The 19982-nt window shown below is 47.3% G+C and overlaps 1 protein-coding gene across 4 annotated transcripts in view; it reads right to left on the reverse strand.

The window, feature by feature from the left end:
• Positions 1–19982, reverse strand: part of ATP2B2 (ATPase plasma membrane Ca2+ transporting 2) — a 367475-nt gene that overhangs the window by 286506 nt on the left and 60987 nt on the right. For all 4 annotated transcript variants that reach the window (XM_036332176.1, XM_036332183.1, XM_036332171.1 and 1 more), the window contains exon 2: positions 5246–5289. The gene's annotated coding sequence lies outside the window, so the exon portion shown is untranslated. The remainder of the gene's footprint in view (positions 1–5245; positions 5290–19982) is intronic.

Raw genomic sequence — 19982 nt, forward strand, 5'->3', positions numbered from 1 at the left:
TTGCTTTGCAGCTGGTTGATATAGGCTTATTTACATAGATGTGGAAGGAATCACAATAGGGCTATACAGTTTAAAACCTTATAAAAAACATATTTTGGTAGCAGGTAACAAACAGATGCTCTGAAAGCAAAATGTGGCAGACCATTTACTTCAAAAGTTACTAAGAAATTAAAGACAAAAAAACACGATTGAGAAAAATGCACTGGACATGGAAACTCCTTACTTGGGTTTAGTCTTGTTTCTCCCATTTCTGAGTTGTGTGACTTTGGACAAGTGCCTCCTCTCCGTGAGCCTCAGTTTTGTTATCTGCAGAATGGGAGAATGCTAATCCCTCCCGAACTGTGTCCCAGACTCACTGCCAGAGTTGTCTGAGAGGTGGATGGAGCAGACCCATCACATGTGTTTTAGGTTACTCCTGTGTGAACCTCTACCAGGGCAGGAAGTCCCAGGACATTTGAGCAAGAAATAAACAGTGAGTACCAAGCAAATCTCTAGGAATAACGATCAATTGTCAGTTTTCCAGGAAAGGTGCTGAGAAAGAGATTTTGCTGAATCAGAGGGAAATGCTAAAACCAAGCTGCCATGCATTGTGGGGCCAGGTTTTCTCAATCATCCATCCCCTCCACAACTCCAAGATCCTGGGCTCAGTCCTGGGACCCAGCCTGGGCCCTGACACTGGGACTCAGGCTAGTGGCCTCTTCTCAGCTGAGTGAGGTCCAGAGCAAACAGGAGGATGTGTAGTCAGATCCCCATAATATGGTATGCCAGTGCTCTAATGTGGGGGAAGCCCAAGAGAAGGAGTGACTTCCTAGGAGGTCAAGAAAAGCTTCAGGGCAGAGAGGCTCCATGAATGGGTCCTTAAAGGGTGCTTAGGAGTTTACCAGGTTGGGGGTGAATTAGAGGAAAAGGCATGGACAAAGGCCCAGAAAAATGAAATAGCACTAATAACATCTTCCCAAATCTTCCTCTGGAGTGCCATTTATATATCTAGCACCTCATCCCAGCACTTCTGCAAAGCCTCCTCACTAGATTTTTCTGCTGCAGTCTCTCTTAGCTCTGTTCTCATTCTGTTCCACCTTTGCCCAAGAACCTGCTATGGCTCCCTATTACCTTTCACCTTAAATCTAAGGTGCCTGCTTGCCACTGGATGCCTGCATCAGCTTCTCCCTATCACTCTCAGTAACTTTTTCTCTCATTACCCACTGACATAATCAGCATTGCTTCCACTAACTCAACAACCACACTTTCCATACCTGACTTGCTCATCCTATTCCTTCTCTCCACCACTGATTTTATAAATCAAAGTAGTTTTTGAGTTGATGCTAAGAAAAATTATTTTTGAAGTCCATTTGAATGATTTAATTATTTATAGCTACCTCACTACTTCTTAGCATAGTAGAAGTGCATGAGAGTTTCTTAGTAAAATTAATTTTTGTGGACTGAACTCTTTTGCTCTAACCTTCAGCAGCCAATTGGTGATGGATGGGCTCAGCTAGGAAGGGTTATACTTTTGCTCTGGGTCCTGCTGGAGAGAGGCGGGTATACTCCTTGCATTAGGAGTCTGCATTATACTCCCCTGGGGACCTCTAGGCAGGGACAATGTCTTCTTCATCTACATTCCCCTGCTCCTACTCAAGCTTCAAGCTCAGCACTCTGCAAAATAGATAGCCACAGTCACCAGAAGTAGGCAGGCTGCCCCTATTGAGCCGAGTTGTGACCCCAAAATTCATTTGTTGAAGCCCTAACTCCAGCAGCCCAGAATGTGACCGTATTTGGAGACAGTCTCTAACGAGGTGATTAAGGTAAAATGAGGTCACTAGGGTGGCCCTGATCCAATATGACTGATGGTCCTGTAAGAAGGAAAGATCAGGGCATAGACAACAAGGACCGGGGAAGAACAGGTGAGGACACTGGGAGAAAGTGGCCATCTACAGGCCAAGGAGAAGGGCCTCCGAAGAAACCACACTTGCCAACATCTTGATCTTGGCCTTCTAGCTTCCAGAACTGTGAGGAAATAAATTCCTATCGCCCAAGCCACACAGTCCGTGGTATTTTGTTATGGCAGCCTTAGCAAACTAATACAGACCCCAAAGACAGTTCTAGGGAAGGAAGACCACATGACATTGGCATTGGCTTTGGATAAAAAACGTTTTGAGAAAAAGAACTCTTTTGAGTGGAAAATGCCACTATATATTGCTGACTGGCACACATACACGCATATGGTGGGGGCAGAGAATTTTTCTTAACTATAACTACTCTTTGTGATAATAATATACACAGTGAACATCCCACTGTGGGATATAGAAAATGCAGAAAAGCACAAAGAAGAAAATAACTTACCTGCTACCCTCCCACACTTCCCCACCCTCTCATTCTCTCTCTGCTTTTTCTACTTTGCTTACTTATGTTCCTTTCTATCTATTTTTAAAAATGCAGTTAGGATTAGTTTTGGCAATTTGCCTTTTCACTTAGCACTGGAATCTGAATATTTCCCCCTACGTTATTAAAAATTCATCTCAACCATCATATACAATGGCTGCCTAGAACCTTCCACTATCTACATGTGCCATGAGGGCATCCCCAATCCCTGCTATTGCACTCAGGGTGTTCCCTGTTTTTCACTGATAAAAACAATGCTTCCATAAACATCTCTGTAGGTAAATCTCAGTATGTGTCTTGGGCTATTTCCTCAGGGCATAGTCACTAAAAGTGGAATTACTGATTACTCACATTTTGAAAGAGAAAAATTTTTTAAATTCCTAAAATGTTCTATAAAGTTATGCCACCTTGGGGGTGTAACAACTTCTAATCACACATATTAAAAGCTCCCTAGAATCTATGTAGTAATTTTAGACATCTTTAAAAAAAAATGCAAATGGAAGAACAAAGAAAACCTACGTTATATGGCTATCGTCAACGCCAGAAAGTGATATCCATCCCTGGCTATGATAAAGTTGCCCTTCAGCTTAGAGCCTGGTTACTTAGAAAGGAAAGGGAAGGAGGTGGTCTGGCTATAATCACAACACTCGATGGACTGGGTATGCATTTTACAGACTGGGAAACTGAGGCACAGAGAAGTACTGTCACTCACTTGTCCAAGGCTCCATCCAGTTTGGGAATGAAACAGTCAGGACTGAAATTCAGTTTTGCCTGGCTCTACCACCAAGAGTTTAACCATTACACCACACTACCCTAGGACAGGGTCTGTGGGGACAGGACGACTCCAGGATGGCTCCCAGATCCAGCCCAGATGTCCTGTTCCACCTTCTGATCTCACTGGCAACATGAGGCACTGGGTGTGCAGGGCTGGAGGAGGCAGGGCTGGTGTGTGCCTCACAGGCACATGAGCTAACAAGGCCCACCTGACTGCCCCTCCGCCTGCTCATCTGGTTCACAAATTCTCACTGACGCACTGACTGTTTGAGAAAAGCCACAGAGGTGTGACAGCCTAGAGAAGAATGTAGTAGCATGTCAGAGCAAGCATAGATAGATAAAAATAGGAATAAAACCCTGTGGCAACGACGTAAAACTGCGAATCAATGGTTATCTGTGTTTTCCAACCTTTTAAAAAAGTGACGTTGCTTTCACAGGCATGTGGTGGAAAAAAATTAGGTCTTTGAAGTCAGATGGACATGGGTTCCTATCCAGCCTCTCACCAGTTGTGACCTTGGGCAAATTGCTTCACTTCTCTGAGCCTCAGTCTCCTTACCTGCAGAATGGGGAGAAGTATTCTGTCTTGTTCTCAGGATGAACTGAAGTAAGAGATTCCCATCACATCCTTAGCTCTGTGCCTATCATGGGACAGGCTCTCAGCAAATATAAGTTCCCATACAATTACCACCTTGCTGAGCCCTGGAAATGCAGAGTAGATAGGGCCCCGCTCTTGGAGAAGCAGAGTGTGGAGAGGGAGAAACAATTATATTCTGAGCAGTTTAACAAAGGGACAAACCAAGTCCACATTATTTTCAGAAAATAATTTGTCTCTTTAGCTCATGACCACAGAAAAATCAGAGGAGGAGGCCACATTCACTTTTGATAGATCTTTATTCCTTCCCTAGTATCACCTTTTACTTCTCCATCAAAAGTTACCTGTTCCATGTCCCAGTTCCCCAAACCCTGCTCTCTGCTGGGGCTATTCTGGTCAGACAATTTCTACAATGGACATGGGTGCCCATGGGTTGCTGGACCACTCCAGGTAGCATTTGGGGGTGGGGGTTGGGGGATAAAGTAACACATACTTATTACATAAAACTTGGAAAACAGAAAACCAACTTGGAAAACAGAAAACCGAAATTGCTCATATTCTCATAACTTAGAAATAACCACTACTAACCTACAGATGACATTTTGATGGAAGCTTTTAAAGCGTTCTCATCTGCTCCTAAGGAATGACACAGATGGTGGCAATTTGGGTGCTATGACAGGTCATGGGGAGGGGCACTGGGTGGGGAAGGCTCTATTCTATCAAACACAGGAGCAAGCTTATTCCACCTAGGAATGAAGCCAGGTCCACACAAGCACACACCGTGAAGGACAATTTCTTAGATGTTGCTGGGGAAGTAGGAGCCCCGGGGCCACTGGCAGAACTCCCAGGCAGTGCCCCAGGCAAGGGGGGCTGTGTCCCCAAATGCTCATTTGTAAATGGATGGACTCACAGTCATTAAGCTCCCAGGGGATAGGCCTCTTCAGGCTCCCAGGCTGGGCTCAGGCCCTGGGCACATTACTCCTCCTTCTCAAGTACCCTCTCCCCAAACAAACAAAACTTCCATGATGGTGTTAAAAGATACTAAAGGATGAATGATTGATATGAGAGCCAGTCCGCCCAGAAACATTGCTCTTTATCTCAAAAGGACATTTACTAATCCAAGTACACCTCTATTTGGTAGAATATCACACCGAAGTAAAGATGGCAACACCCAGGCTCTGTGGGGACTGGAAAGGGGAGAAGTCATATATGCAGGAAATATATCCAAACTGCAGCTTCCAATCAGCTTGGAGCTTCCCTCTTCCTCCCTAATACCTGCAGGCCCACAGGTTTTTGGGAGTGGCTGCTGAGAGTTCCAGTATTGGAAAGGTGGTCAGAGCAGCAGGGGTGGGAAGATAGGGGGTGGTTGACTGTACAGACAGGTGGTTTGCAAACCACTAACAGCTCTGGGGCTACTAACGGCGCTGAAGCGTGCACACAGCTGTGGGTAGGGATCCCGAGTCCCCCCAGGTGAACCAAGGGTCTTGCTCAAACACTCACCTGTCTCCTGGGCTGCTCTCAGTCTGGCTCCAGGTGTGGGAAACCTACAAGCAAAGAGATCAGAAAGGCCCATCAGAGGGGCTTGTATTTTACAGGTCACAAACTGGTGGCCAGGGATCCAGATCTGGCTGTTTCAAATTTAATATTTGGTTAAAATTTTAATATTTGAACTGATCCCAGTATTTAGAAACCAAGGGATTTCATGTATTAGTCTCACTTTCTGAATCCCTTGGGGAGAGCTGCACCTCTGGGCTGAGTGCCAGCAGGGCTGGATCCACATGGGCTACCCCTATAGGCCCACAAATGCTCCTCTATCCCAACCTGTCTGCCATCTCCCTCTGCCCCCTACCTGGAGTTCAGCCCCTGCTCTGGTGTCTGCCTTTGACTTGGAAGCCCAGCATGTTCACCTTTTGGGTTTGCCTGGGCTCCCACCCCTCCCTTCCCTTTTCCTGCTCCAGACACATAAACTGAGAAGTCCGGAGGAAGAATGCCAGGACCGTCCCTTGGAGAAATCAAGGGAAAGAAGATTGGGGCAGACTCCAGACAAAGTTTAGAAGGGGAGCCCGGCTGCCCCCTCTCCAGGATCCCTTTCCAACATTCCTGCTCTGCAGCTGTGGAGATGAATCAGAGTCCTGAGGGTTTAATAAACGACATCTTGACAAAGGCATGGGCAGGAGAGGAGAAGTGAGGGTTCCTTTGCTACCACCTCTAGTCTGGAAGGGGGTGGGAGGAGAGAATGATTTCCAGACCCAGGCACAGAGAGGGCTGCGTGGAAGAGACCCCGACAGAGTTGTTACCTGTGGTCAAGGCATGCAGCCAACTCAAGGTGACTCTGAGGGAGAGAGCGAGCTGAGAGACTAAATACCCTAACGTTTCTCCCTCTCATTCTATATCAGTGATGGCGAACCTATGACACGCTTGTCAGAGGTGACACGTGAACTCATTTTTTTGGTTGATTTTTCTTTGTTAAATGGCATTTAAATATATAAAATAAATATCAAAAATATAAATCTTTGTTTTACTATGGTTGCGAATATCAAAAAATTTCTATATGTGACACGGCACCAGAGTTACGTTAGGGTTTTTCAAAATGCTGACACGCCGAGCTCACAAAGTTCACCATCACTGCTCTATATCCTGCCAGAGCTCCACATTGGTCAAAGTCAACAGGAAGCCAGAGAGGGAGCGGGGCACTGATGCATACAAGACACCTCCCTGGAGCACAGGTGGGGTGAAAGGGTGGAGAGTGAGTCTCAAGGGGCAAATGGCAGATGTCTAGCACAGTGGTCCTGTTTCTGTTCACCCACAGGAGCCTCAGACCCCAAGGCAAGGCTAACCAGGTCCCTGCAAGTGTCAGGAGCTCAGTTCTACGCCAAGGACTATTAGTTGGTGCTGAGCCTCTGTCCTGCTCACCTGGCCTGAACTCCAGGTTTCTGCCATATCCCTCAGTGCCTACCCCTGCCCTTGCCCCCAGCATTTGGAGCTTAGCCCAGGTCCTGAGTCCCCCTCACTGCCTCTGCCTGTTCTCTTCCACTAGACACCCTTCAAATTCCTCTCACTGGGGAGGCAGGCTGTTCCATTCTGGGAAAGACAGCCCAGCCCAGGTTCCCAGAGGTCCGGGAGCATAGCTGCCGGCACGAGGCTGACACAGCTGTCACAGGACGCATAAAGTGGCCAGCGGAGGGCTCCCCTCCCCAAATCTCTTCTGGGAAAAGCACAAGCCTGACAAGAGGCAACCACGTGCAGGGTTTCGTGGAACCCAGAGTCGGAAGTGACCCAGGAAATCATCTGCTCTGGTACCTGCTTTGGTCAGACGGGAAAACTGAGGCCAGGAAATGGGTGGGGCTTGCACAGGCCACGCAAGCAGACAGAGCCAGTGCTTTGTCTGCCAGGCTGTTCCTTCCTCCTGGCCCAGGACACATGAGGGCCTGGCTGTGTCAGGCGACTGATGTTAGGCTGGGCTTACTCGATTTTACAACATCAAGGGATCCCCAGTTCATTCACACCTCACCCCAACTTCCTGAGGCAGGCACTGTTAAGATTCCCGTGTTACCCATTAGCAAATTCAGCCCCTGAGAAGTTACCTAACATCCTTAGACCAGCACAGTTGGTGAGTTCTGAGGCAGAGTCAACACCATCAACATTAATAACTAGCGTTGCCGACAAGGCTGGCCCTGTGCTGAGGTCCTCAAACACCTTATCCCACCGTTCGCTTGTTTGTATTAACTTTTCCCACTTGGCTAAAACATGGAGTGTATATATTTCTTCAGTTTTATTGAGGTACAACTGACATATAACATTGTGTACGTTTAAGGTGTAAACTGTATTGATCTGATATACTTAGTAATGATAACACCTCCATCACATCACAGCATTACCATTTCTTTTTTGTGGTGAGAACATTTAAGATCTACTCTCTTAGCAGCTTTAAGAGTGCATCTCCCCTAGTTTCAATCGGATAAGACTAGCCATGTGGCTATTCAAACGCCTCCTGACTGTTTTGCTCCACACACACACTTTCTGACCCTTGGTGTGTGGGCCTCTTCCTGACGTCGCAGGTTATGGGAGGCAGAAAGCTCAGCATTGGCCACCTGTCACATCCAGTGCCCTGTGATATTCAAGGGGCCTTCCCGGGTTGGCTGGGCCTGCCTGCTCTACACACAAGGCCCTGAACTCACACACATGAGCAAGGTCCTGGGCTGTGGGCAGTGAGGCTGGTGCCCCTTTCTTCCCCAGAGGGAACTGTTGGGATGAAAGATTGATGAGCAATCTGTCTTCACTGGTGAATTTTTAATTATGGAAGAAAGAAGACCCCAGCCCCTGGCCTAAACCAAGGCAGGCTGCTTCTTGGGTGTCACCACTGTTAAATTTCATCCACACAGACAACAGCTGTGAACCCTGGGTCCAAGTTTTCTGTCCATAAATAAAGGTGAGGGGTTGAGATGGGGGTAATTGGTGGAAAAACTGCCGGGCCCCCAGCATGGAAAGTTCTGGAGCGACATGAGGTAGAGTGAAATCAGGACTCCTAAAGATCTTGGGCAAGTCGGACACAGGGGCAGTGGGTATGGGAGCCTGGGGGCCATGCCAGCTGTCAGACTATGATTCGTACCCTTCTACATTGCAGGTGTAGAAGGGCACACACCCTGGATCCTCTTACCGTCAACAAGCGGAGACAGTGCTGAGCGTGGAGCATGGCTGCCGGGCAGGGGCCCCAACTCCTGCCTTGTAGACACAGGAGAGACCAGGCTTCAGATCACTACCCCAGGGAGAGCAGGATGCTTGTGAGGTTATCCATGACTCAGTTCTGTCCAATTTCACAAGCCAGACACTTAAAGAGACACGAAGGCCTGGGTTCGAGTCTCTGCACCATTTACTGGTCCATGTTCTCAAGCAAGTCACTTCTCCTCTTGAGCCTCAGTTTGCTCCTCCATAAAATGGGGTTAGAAACAGCGACGGAGTGGAGAAGGTAAATGAGAAGGGGAAACGCTGAATTCACCGGCACGCAGTGAATTCCTGATAAACATGAACTGTCACAAAGAAGACTAAACCACCAGCTCTGCTCTCACACCGGCTAAAAACAAAACTCACAAGAAAATGACACCCAGGGTAAGACTTTGGGTGAGAGATCGTTTTGACTTAGAGGTTGCAGTGCAGTCAGGCAAGGCTTCCAGGAAGAGAGGACCTGGAAAACGCACTTGCAAGTGCTTGCATCCTTTGGGAGTTCAGGGACTAATCTCTCTCTGGTGGGAAGCCTTGCCCAGCCTGAAGTCCTTTCCAGGCAAACTGGGCATCGGTGAGTGTATATCTGATTCGCAGTGGTACTACTGTTTAGACAATAAAATCATGAGTCAATGGCAACTAGGGGCCCTGGACTTTCCAGCTTATATCCTACCTCCTCCAGGAATCCTTCCAGGACTGCTTCAGCCCACACGGATCCCACTCTTCTCATGTGCCACTAGCACTCAAAGCCCAAACCACACACCCTAAAGAGCCTTTTTGAAGGGAAGGAGGCCTGGGTTTTAGTCCTCGCTTGGCCCCCTGCTCCCTGTAAAACATTGGGCAAGTGCCAGCCACTCTCTTGGCCTCAGTTTCCTTTATCTGTGAACAGGGGAGTTGAACTAGATTAGAGTTTCCCAGGTGACACCAGGGAGCACTAGTCTTTTGAGAGGCTCCTGAAAACACGGCACCGTGTTTCATGCTGGAGCCATCGCCTTCCTTGTAGATTTAAGAAAGCAATAACTAAATAGATCAAGGCTCTGAGAAGTCCTGCAGCATAGAAACCAGCTTAGATTTTTTGCTTGACTCAGCATTTCCCAAACTACCTTGACCTTGGAACATTTTTTTTGAGTAATGTCTATTGACACACCACAAAATTAGCATTCCTCAGAACCCACTTTGGGAGGGAATACTAGTTTCAAAGATCTCTCAGGTACCTTCCTGCTCGGTCAATAGGGGATTTAATAAAAGTTGGGAGTGTGGAATTTCACTCTCTGGGTAACTTTTCCAAAATATCTGCTTCATTTCTGGCCAAGATGTGAAGGCACCCTCCTCCGGCTCCCACAGCAGCCACCATGTCTGGATCTCCACCACAACAATCCTTGCACTGCAGTCGGGGGCACATCTCCTTCTGCAGTGGACCACAAGCATTTGAGGAAGGGACCATGTCTGGACACTGAGGTGTCCCAGGGCTTGACAGTGTGTGCTCAATAAATGTTTTTGAATACAGGAGATTTAAAATATTTGACAAGTAGTATGGCCATGGCATGTACCTAGAGGGCCAAAAGCTATAAATAACCCACAGGGCTCTCCTGACCATGCTAGTTAGTTGAACACCAGCCTGGAGGAAGGAAGGAAGGAAGGAAGGAAGGAGGAAGGAAGGAAGGAAGGAAGGAAGGAAGGAAGGACGGAAGGACGGAAGGGAGGGAGGAAGGAAGGTCAGAATTGCAAGAACTGCATGAGAGAATATACCTATTACCTGGAGAGGAAAAGCACTTTCTAAGGCAAACCCAAAGCTGTGTTTTTGACCTTTCCCCCCTCTGGGCTTTTCTGATTTGGCTGTTCAGAGCTGGGAGTGGGGTCTGGGGGCTGCAAAGACCACCCCTCCCTACCATGGGCCCCACCTGGAGCCAAGGCCTTTTCTCTGTCCTCAACAGATTTGGCAGCAGCTTTAGTATTTCAAATATCCTTCTGAAATCTGAGTCCAAATGGAACATTTTTTCAAGTAAATAATACCCTTGATGTTAATGTTGCTACAGCAGGCTCAGCAACCCCCAAACCCGGAGGTGAGGACGTGTGGGGAGCCATCAGAACACAAGGTAACCCAAACCCTGGACCTTCTGGCTCCATCTGCCAGATCACCTGCCTTCCAGGGGCATGAAGAGTTAGTGAGACACTTCAGGCATTGGCATATCTAAGAGACATATTGTTTTCTGATCAGACCTGATAATGCCACAGGGAAATTCAGAAAGACCACACCCTGGGGGCCCTATACCGTCATGGGCTTTAGGGACCCTGGGTGAGGGGTGATAGAGACTGGGTGGAGAAGTCTGGTGGCTGAAGGTAAAACTGGAAAAGGTCAGGGCCCTCTCCTAGTGATGGGCTGCACCTGATGCCTGCGAAGCACCGATGGGCTGGCTTCAGATTTCCATATTGGTTTCCCTCCTCAGGCAGGATTTGAAGTAGATACCACCCAGTTTGAGTTACAGAATCTGGCTCACGGCTTCCTGACCCTTCTGGGAGGCCTACAGGAGAGGTGTGACCTCTCAGGAGGGGTCAGGCCCAGGGCACAGGCAAAGGGCTCAGAAGGGAGTGGCCGGGACAGCACGTGAACTGAAGCTTCCTCCAGGGCAATGTTTCCTCTCCTGGGCAAGAGTGGCATCTATACTCAGACCCTTCAGGGGTGACCCTCATCCCCACCATCACTCCATGATATTGAGGCACACTGCAGGAAAACACTCCAGGGGAGAGTCTGAGGTGACTTGACCACCTCTCCAATACTTGCTAAGTTCTCTCCTAACCAAGAACAGGCAATGTCTACCTAGAATTTAATCACACTAGTGGGAAGCAATGTCTACCTAGAATTTAGCCACCTCACAGTTTGCTTCCTTTTCAACAATTATTTTTACAGTTACTTTTTATTTATAACAGCTATTACCATATTTTCCCATTATGGTAGCAATAAGGTTTCATTCTAAAATTTATTTAGGTTAAAAAAAAAGTGAGCTCATTTGAATAAAGACATTAAGTACTTTTTAGAGCAGGTGATCTAATCTACAGGTGTGGAGGGAGGTGTATGAATGACTGGCGTCTGGGAAACATGAGTCTAGTCCAATCTGCCCACATCACAGATGGGTGCACTGAGTCCAAAGGGGAGCAGCCTTACCCAAGCACTCACAGCAAGAGCTGGAATGAAGAACTCAGGGTGAGGGTCAGTAGATTCTTTCTGCTTATGAAGCCCAGCTGTGAACACCTCCCTTCGTGTGGTCCTCACAGTGCAGGGGAAATGTGGCCTCATAGCTCTGCTGCTTCCAGGATACTGGGGGCTCCGCAGAGGCCAAAACTAAGACCTACTCATTGTTTTATCCCACAGAATTGGTGTTCAGTGAGAATCTGGTAAAAGGGCTGCATGGATGAAAGGGTTGGTAGGTAGATGAATGGATGGATGGATGAATGGGTGGGTGGATGGATGGATAGGTAGATGGATGGGTATAAGGATGGTTGGAGAGACAGCTAAGTGGATAGATGAAGACATAGATGGAAAGAGAGGGAATGAGGGGAGACATGAATAAATTGTTTGACTGATGATTTAGGATCTCTCTCCCCACTTCACCTATCCAAGAGTATTTTCATTCTGTTAGAGAACTAGCAGAATTTCTCTAAGACAAAGGAATTAATGGTGAAATTTCAGGTACCACCATGCCGAAACTGCTTTGGCTCAGTGGATAGAGCGTCGGCCTGCGGACTGAAGGGTCCCAGGTTCGATTCCGGTCAAGGGCATGTACCTGGGTTGTGGGCATATCCCCAGTAGGAGATGTGCAGGAGGCAGCTGATCAATGTTTCTCTCTCATAGATGTTTCTAACTCTCTATCTCTCTCCCTTCCTCTCTGTAAAAAATCAATAAAATATATTTAAAAAAAATTTCAGGTACCACAATGAACTGGTAGAGAAAACTTTCCTCAGTTTCCATTTTGCCAGCGAAGCCTTGAGGCAAAGGTGAGCAACAGTGCCCAGAAATCCCAGAGCCTCTGCTTCTCATTTTGTTTTTGAAACTCTCTGACCTTAGTGGTTCTCAACCTTCCTAATGCCGTGACCTTTTAATACAGTTCCTCATGTTGTGGTGACCCGCAACCATAAAATTATTTTTGTTGCTACTTCATAACTGTAATTTTGCTACTGTTATGAATTATACTCCCTCCCTTTCCTGGACTTCTGTTTCCCCATGTGTAAAATAAGGGGTTGAGTCAAATGAGTCCTACTATCTCAGCATCCTGTGGCCCTCCAATGCCTTCCAGAGGCCAAAGCCACGCCAAGCACCTCCAATGCTGACTGTAGGCACTTAATCTGTCTGTCAGATTTGGCTTCTGCAAAGTGATATACTGAAGGCAGTCAGTCAAGTCCCCCCAACAAGAACAGAATCAGCAAGAGGCTCTGCCTTTGGACCCAGAGTATACAAAGGAGAAAACAGCCCAGCTGGTATGGTTGAGTGGTTGATAGTCGACCTATGAACCAGGAGGTCATGGTTCAATTCCTGATCAGGGCACATGCCTGGGTTGCAGGCTCAATCCCCAGTGGTGGTAGTGGTGGTGGTGGGGTGAGGGGAGGCTGCAAGAGGGAATTGATCAATGATTTTCTCTCATCATTGATGTTTCTATCTCTCTCTCCCTCTCCCTGCCCCTCTGAAATCAATACAAATATACTTTAAAAAAAGGAGAAAACATCTGAATGGCTGTGACGTGAGGTCAAGTTCTCAGTCCCCTAATAATGCATCTCTTTGCACATGAAACTGTCATGTACAGGGTGTGGACAAACCAAAGGTAAGAAGACAAGGGAGGGGTCAGAGCACAGGCTCCTGAGTCAGCCAGACCTGAGTACAAATCTTGTCCTTGCCCCTTCTTAGCTTGTGACCTTGGGTCAGTTCTCCCTGTCTCTCTGAGAAGCATCATCATTTTCTTCCAAAGCAGGGGACATATTAGTTCTCCACTTCATTGGCTAGTTGAGAGAATTGAAGGAGATAATCCATGTATATGGTTGGGGGGCTCCAAAGATGTCAGCTCATCGTCCTTCCGTTTGTGAACTCCAGGGAGAGCCTGGATCTTGTCCAGTAGGATTTTCCCCAGTGGCCAGCATGGGCATGGATGTTTGCTCACCTACTGTGTTTATTGAGCACCTACAATGTGCCAGACCCTCTCCTCTGCTCTGGGGACTCAGTGGTGAGCTAAGGCAGCCCTAGTGTTTGACCTCATAGAGTTTAAAGTTTGGGGGAAGGGACGGGAAGATGGTCATTTACCAAATGGTCACTCAAATAAATATGAAGTGTCAGGTTCAATAAAAGGGAAAGTGGGGTAGAGTGGGGGCTGTGAGGGGCCCACTTTGTCCTGGGCAGGGTCATCAGGGAAGTGACTTGAGCTGAGACCTGAAAGATGTGCAGGCTGTGATCAGATGAAAGCGGTGGAGGTGGGGGGACTGGGTTACAAAAACAGGTTTAACAAGTACAAAGGATCTGTGGCAGGAGGAGCACAGCACGTTCAAGGCTCTGAGAGGAAGCCAGTATGGCTGCAGCAGAGAGTGAGGGACAGCATGGTGTTAGGGAAGCTGAAGACATAAGCAGGGGCCTGGCTGCCCAGAGACTTGTGGATCACAGGCAGGGCTTTGGGTTTGTTTCCTGGGAAAAATGGGAAGCATTAAAGGGCATAAAGTGGAAGAGTGAGGAGGCCATTCACGGTGATGTGGAGAATGGATGTAGAGAACCCAGAGGAGAGGCTGAGAGCACTGAGGCAGTCATGCCACTGTCCAGGCAAGAGACAACGGTGGCCCAGACTGGGTGCTGGACATGGAGTGGACAGTAGGCAGGAACAGTCCTCATCCAGGTTTTGGCATATGCAGAGAAGTGATGCCTGTGGAGTCCACTAGGACTTCCCCTGTTTCTTTCAATGTAGTTTCTTAAGGCCCTAAAGTTCAATCTCAGCCCCATGGACCAAGGCAGGACCTCCCCAGAGGCCTCGGCACAGGACAACTTCCCTGGAATAGTATTGTCCATGCTATAGTTAATGTGATGCCATTTACAATGCCCATCCACTGACTTCACAGTTTACAACCACCTTTCACAGACATTATCATATGTGATCCTCACAACCATGGTCAAGATGAGAGAACTCCAAACTCCAACCTCTTTCCTGACAGCTTTTTTTGTTTAATCCTCACTCAAGGACATGTTATTTATTTTAGAGAGAGGAGAAGGAGAATGAGAGAGTGAGAGAGAGAGGAAGAGAGAGAGAGAGAAGAAACATTATTGACCAGGTGGCTCCTGTATGCTTCCTGACTGGGGATTGAACCCAACCCTTTGGTGAACGGGGTGATGCTCCAACTAATGGACTCCCTTTTGAATAATAAAAAAAAATAATAATCATATAACTATTGCTATCCAGTTAATTTTTATTATTTGCAGTAATCATGTCTACAAAACTGAATTAGTGAATACTGAAATCTTGTTCCTAGGGTAAATACAGGGTTAGGTTCCTGAAAACCTCTATTCACAGCCTTTTCATCAATTTACCAACACATAACTTTGTTTTATCTATGTTTCTGTGCAAAGACACCTTATTTAATATCTATTGTTGACTCATTAACATTGAACTCATGGTCAACAGTGCTATAACTCATACCTGAAAAAAGCTTATCTGACACACTCATTTTCTCCATAAGACACATCACAGCCTTCTTGGCTTCGGAACACTAGACAGCATAGGGTCACTTTAAATAGCAAAATCACCAACAAAAAGTGCAAAAATAAGAAAAGAAAAGTGGCACCAAGTAGACTGCAAAACAGCGTACTTGTTTACATATGAGAGCTGAGATAAGACAGCAGAACGACACCTTGTCTGGCCTCAGCTGGGAACGTGTGCATTGGGTGACTCAAAATGTTCACTGCTCTGCACATGTTTACAATGACTGCGAAAGCACCATGAGTATGGATTTGGAGGTTACAAATAAATTTCAGCAAATAGAAGAATATAATAAGTAACATGGAATCTGTGAAGAACAACAAATGACTGTATTTACCATTCATTTGTTGATTCCACACAGTTTCCCTGAGGGCCTCCCATGTGCCACATGCCCATCGAGGGTGCAGAGTCTGCTCTCATGGAGCTGAGCAGTGTTACACACCAGGGACTGTGCATCATCTTGCTCCACCACCCTGTGGTTGGCACTGTTATTTTCCAGAGGAGAGGGAGAGCTTTGGTTGCAGGTGGAGTGTCCCAATTGGGAAGTGGCCCGGGAGGGATGGAAAACAAGGGTGCTTCTTCCTGAGCCCAGCTCCACACCCCCCAGGCACACCCTCATTCTAAAAACTGATTTCACACCAGATTTCTTAAAATCCTGTTCATTTCCCCCTGCTTGCCAAGTAAGCAGTTCAGCTCACAAACTATATTAATCCAGGGCATAAATTCACTTAAACAAAATATTGCCAAGTAACACAAAGGCAGAAATCCTCTTACAACCCACATGGGTATTAATGCTGTGCATTGAGGGAGGGCTGAGCTTCTCAGTGGCCAATTGTTAAATACCCCTGAACTCTGGAGCAGAGAGTCCAGGGAGGGTCATAGGACAAGCCCAAGGTCAGAATGATCACTCGCCATGGCGAGGGGTGTGGGTTGCTCTTTGCTTGCTGGTTTCACTGTGAGCCTCTGGACCCGCATAGACAATGGAGAGCAACCCTTAAGTGCTGGACACTTTTTTAGTGAAAACCAGCGTTATGATTCTATTTAACTTCCCCAAGCCCCAAAGACTGCATTTAAGGCTTCATAAAGCACTTTCACATCCATTGGCTAAGTCCATTTCCCTCCAATTGAGGAGTAGGTGGGGCTATCAGCCCAGTTTAGAGATGAGAAAAGACAGGCTCAGGGGCGGGGGGACTTTCTTGGCGTGTGTCACCCAGCTGGGCAGGAGGCAGGGTGGAAATCTGATCTATGTCTTTTATCTCCCAACATCACAGTCTTTCAACTACTTCCTCAGGTTGAAGAAGAATGGTTTATTCCTTTCAGTTGATCAATTCCAAATAGGAAAAAGTGTTTCAGAGGAATAAAGCAGCAAAGGAGGAAGTAATGGTTACTTGAACAGCCCCCAAGCCATATGGATTGGTTTTGCAGCCCAGCCCTGCAGCTTGTTACTGGAGCAAGTTACTTCCTCTCCCTGGTCTCATTTCCTGGAGCAAGTAACTTCCTCTCTCTGGTCTCAGTTTCCTCATCTGTAAATTTGTAAAATAGTATCTGCCTCCGAGAATGGGTGTAAGGATTAAATGAGTCAATATTTGTAAACTGCTTAGCACAGATTTTTCCACATAGTAAATGCTATATAAATAATTTTTAAAATTAAAAAAAATTAACCTAGGCATAAATCAGAAGGGGAAAGCAATTGCCAATTTTGTTGCTACCCCGAATTTTTTGTTTCTTTTTTTTTAAATATATATATATATATTTTTTTAAATATATTTTATTGATTTTTTACAGAGAGGAAGGGAGAGAGATAGAGAGTTAGAAACATCGATGAGAGAGAGACATCAATCAGCTGCCTCCTGCACACCCCCCACTGGGGATGTGCCCGAAACCAAGGCACATGCCCTTGACTGGAATTGAACCTGGGACCCTTCAGTCCCCAAATTTTTAGTTTCTTAATTCAGTGAACTACATGTTGATTTGTTGTAATTAACACCACTGTTAACAGGTGAGTGACAAGTCTGTCTTTCCTACCTATAGGAACTTTAAGTAGGAACAGAGTTGTATTCCAATTCTGCACATAAGTATTATTGACCCATTTTATAGATGAAGACTCCTGAGGCGCAGAGAGGTGAAGTGGCTTGCTCAAATTTACACAGCTGGTAAGTGACGAAGCAAGATTCAAACCCAGTTCCATCCAGCAACAAGGCCTGGGCTGTTAACCACCCTGCCTCCCCTCTAATTAGTGCTACCCAAGCTCCTACTGAGACCTGCTCCTGGAGGTCAGACTTTGGGAGACAAGGTCTTTGTCAAGGGTCTGCTGTGGACACAGCTGGACAGATCACACAGAGTGTACCCCACTGCCTCCTCCCCTAGCCCTACATGAGGCCAGGCAGCTCAGACAAAACCCCAGGGCTCCATACTCCATGAATGATGGGCTCTGACTCCCTTAAAGAGGAAGCATTGGGTCCTCTGCCTTCTAAACAAGAGGACAGAAATAGCCCCATGTCGAACATAGTTTCAGGATTAAGATTGCTGGCCACTCTTCAGACCGTGCCAGAAGATTTAACATAACTTGCTGTCAATTGCCCCGTTTGTTTCTTACAGAAAAAATTTCTGGAGGGCTGTATTTCTCACCCTATGTGGTTTGAACCCAAAGCTAAAATACTGTCCAACATCTAGAGAGAGAATGGACTTTGAAGTTAATGTGGAGCAGGCCCAGGAGGTCCCTGCTTGGGTCAGAAGATTTGGGCTCAGCCGCTATCTTGCTGTGTGATCTCAGGAAAATCCTATCCTTCTCTGGGCCTCCTGAGCATGGGCAGCAGCCACAAGTTGAATCCAGCCTGCAGATGATTTTTTGTTGTAGGTGAACTATTGGATGGCATTGAGTGTGACGGTTCCCTGACACAATGAGATGGCACCTGAATCCTTACTGAATCAACCTGGGATCTTCCACTACTAGGTGCTTATTACTTTAGTACTTTTAGCTATGTATTGTTACCTGCAGGCAAAATGCTCCTTCCAGGTGCACATGGCAGCTGAGGCCCTATGACTTGCTTATAGCCAACCCACTGTTAGCTGGTGGTAGTGGCTGCATGGTGAGACCCTGGTTTCCATAGTTTTAATATCTGCCATAGCACTGTATCCCAAGGTGACCCTGCGAGGGCCCCATCCAACTCAGCCCGGGAGACAGCCCCGGGGTGGGGGTGGGGGGGGGGGCCCAAGCCTCTCCTCCCCTCAAGAAATGTACCTTCCATGGCCTCTTATAGAAGCTCCAGGCCAGTGCCCAAACCCCAACCAAATGAACAAGCTCCCCAATACTAAAAAGAGCCCCCAAACATTCTCTTCTGTGGCCTTGAGGAAACATGTCTTTGTGGTCACTGTGACATAAAGAAAATATAAAATGCATCCCTTTGGGAGCTTCCAAATCATAGGCCATTTGGCTCAGCCCCCTGCTTCCAGAGAGATGGACTGTTTTCTTCATGGAAGAAGAATACATGATTATCTTTTCACCCTCCCCCCATCTCAGACTATCCAGGTCACCCACAAGGACCTGTCCCCCAAGTCCCTCCCCTGTGAGCCCCTCAGTAGCCAGAATGCCACATGAGCAGGTCATGCCTGTGGTGTAAGGCTTTGCCTTTTGCCAAAACAAACTGCTCCACTTTCCCAGGAATGAGCTTCAGGTCACTTTGTCAAGGGGCAGGTTGATCGGGAAGCCCTGTTATATGTGGACCCAAGACTCTTGGCAGGAGGCTGGGAGATTTGAGTTGAGTATGTAAGGGAGACACAGCAGCATGAGATGGTCACAAATGAAAAGGGAGATGATCCTTCCATGTAGTTCCAGGGACCCCTTGAGTGGGAAACTAGAGGAGGACAGGCTCTACACAGCAGAGGACAGGGTCTTCCAATACTCACAGGATCACAAGGTGAGTGTCCACAAGAATCAGTGGGTGCTCACCGGCCTGGTATGTGGAAGGCAATAGGGAATTGTGGGCACTGTTGGGGCTTGGAGAGTGGCCACTCCCCAGCTCAGGGATGCCTGCGCTTCTAAATTTTCAAGAGAAGTTGGAAATTCAGGTTTTCCCATGACCACCCAATTTGGGGATCTGGGTAACTAATTCCAGTTTAAGTCAGTAGGCGAGATTACGTAATATACACAAATTAAACACAAATTCACAGGGTAAGCCTGAAGACCCTCCCCCCAGCCCCCACTCCAGTTGGGAGGCTCTGATTTAGAATTTCAATGGTTAGGAATGTTGCAGGTCAAGTACTCAGGAAGCAGCTCTGGAAGCCACATGCAGTTCCCTTCCCTCCACAGATGACATCTGAGGACACCAGACAACACAACTAACTCTGGCTGTTAGGTGTGTGCCCAGTAGTGAAGCTTCTTCATTTCACCCCGTGCCATTTTTCCTGTGTCCTCTGCCTTCTCCAGTGTTCTGAGCACTGGACATCGCAGGGACAGACAAGAATCAGAGGCTGCTGTCTAGCACAGTCTGCCATAATTTAGCCTTGGTGGAAAATTCCACTGGCTCCTCTTAGGTAGCATTTTGTATGCAGTGACAACACAGCAGCCACAAGCATCCTGCCACAAAGCCCTGCTCTTCCCTGACGAGGATGCCCCCACACGCCCCCATCAGCTCTCCTCATCAATCCCTGCTAGTTTTGCACTGACCAGGCAAGGCCTGCCTCTGTAAATGGTCCCCAGGGGGTGTTTCACTGAGCTGCTCCGGCCTCAGCTCAAAGAGATTTCTGCTGGCAGGAAGGCTGTGGGGTGGCTTTTAGCGTCACTCCCAGATCTTCCT

The sequence above is a fragment of the Myotis myotis genome, unplaced genomic scaffold (genome assembly GCF_014108235.1).
Source record: "Myotis myotis isolate mMyoMyo1 unplaced genomic scaffold, mMyoMyo1.p scaffold_m19_p_13, whole genome shotgun sequence".
Taxonomy (NCBI): domain Eukaryota; kingdom Metazoa; phylum Chordata; class Mammalia; order Chiroptera; family Vespertilionidae; genus Myotis; species Myotis myotis.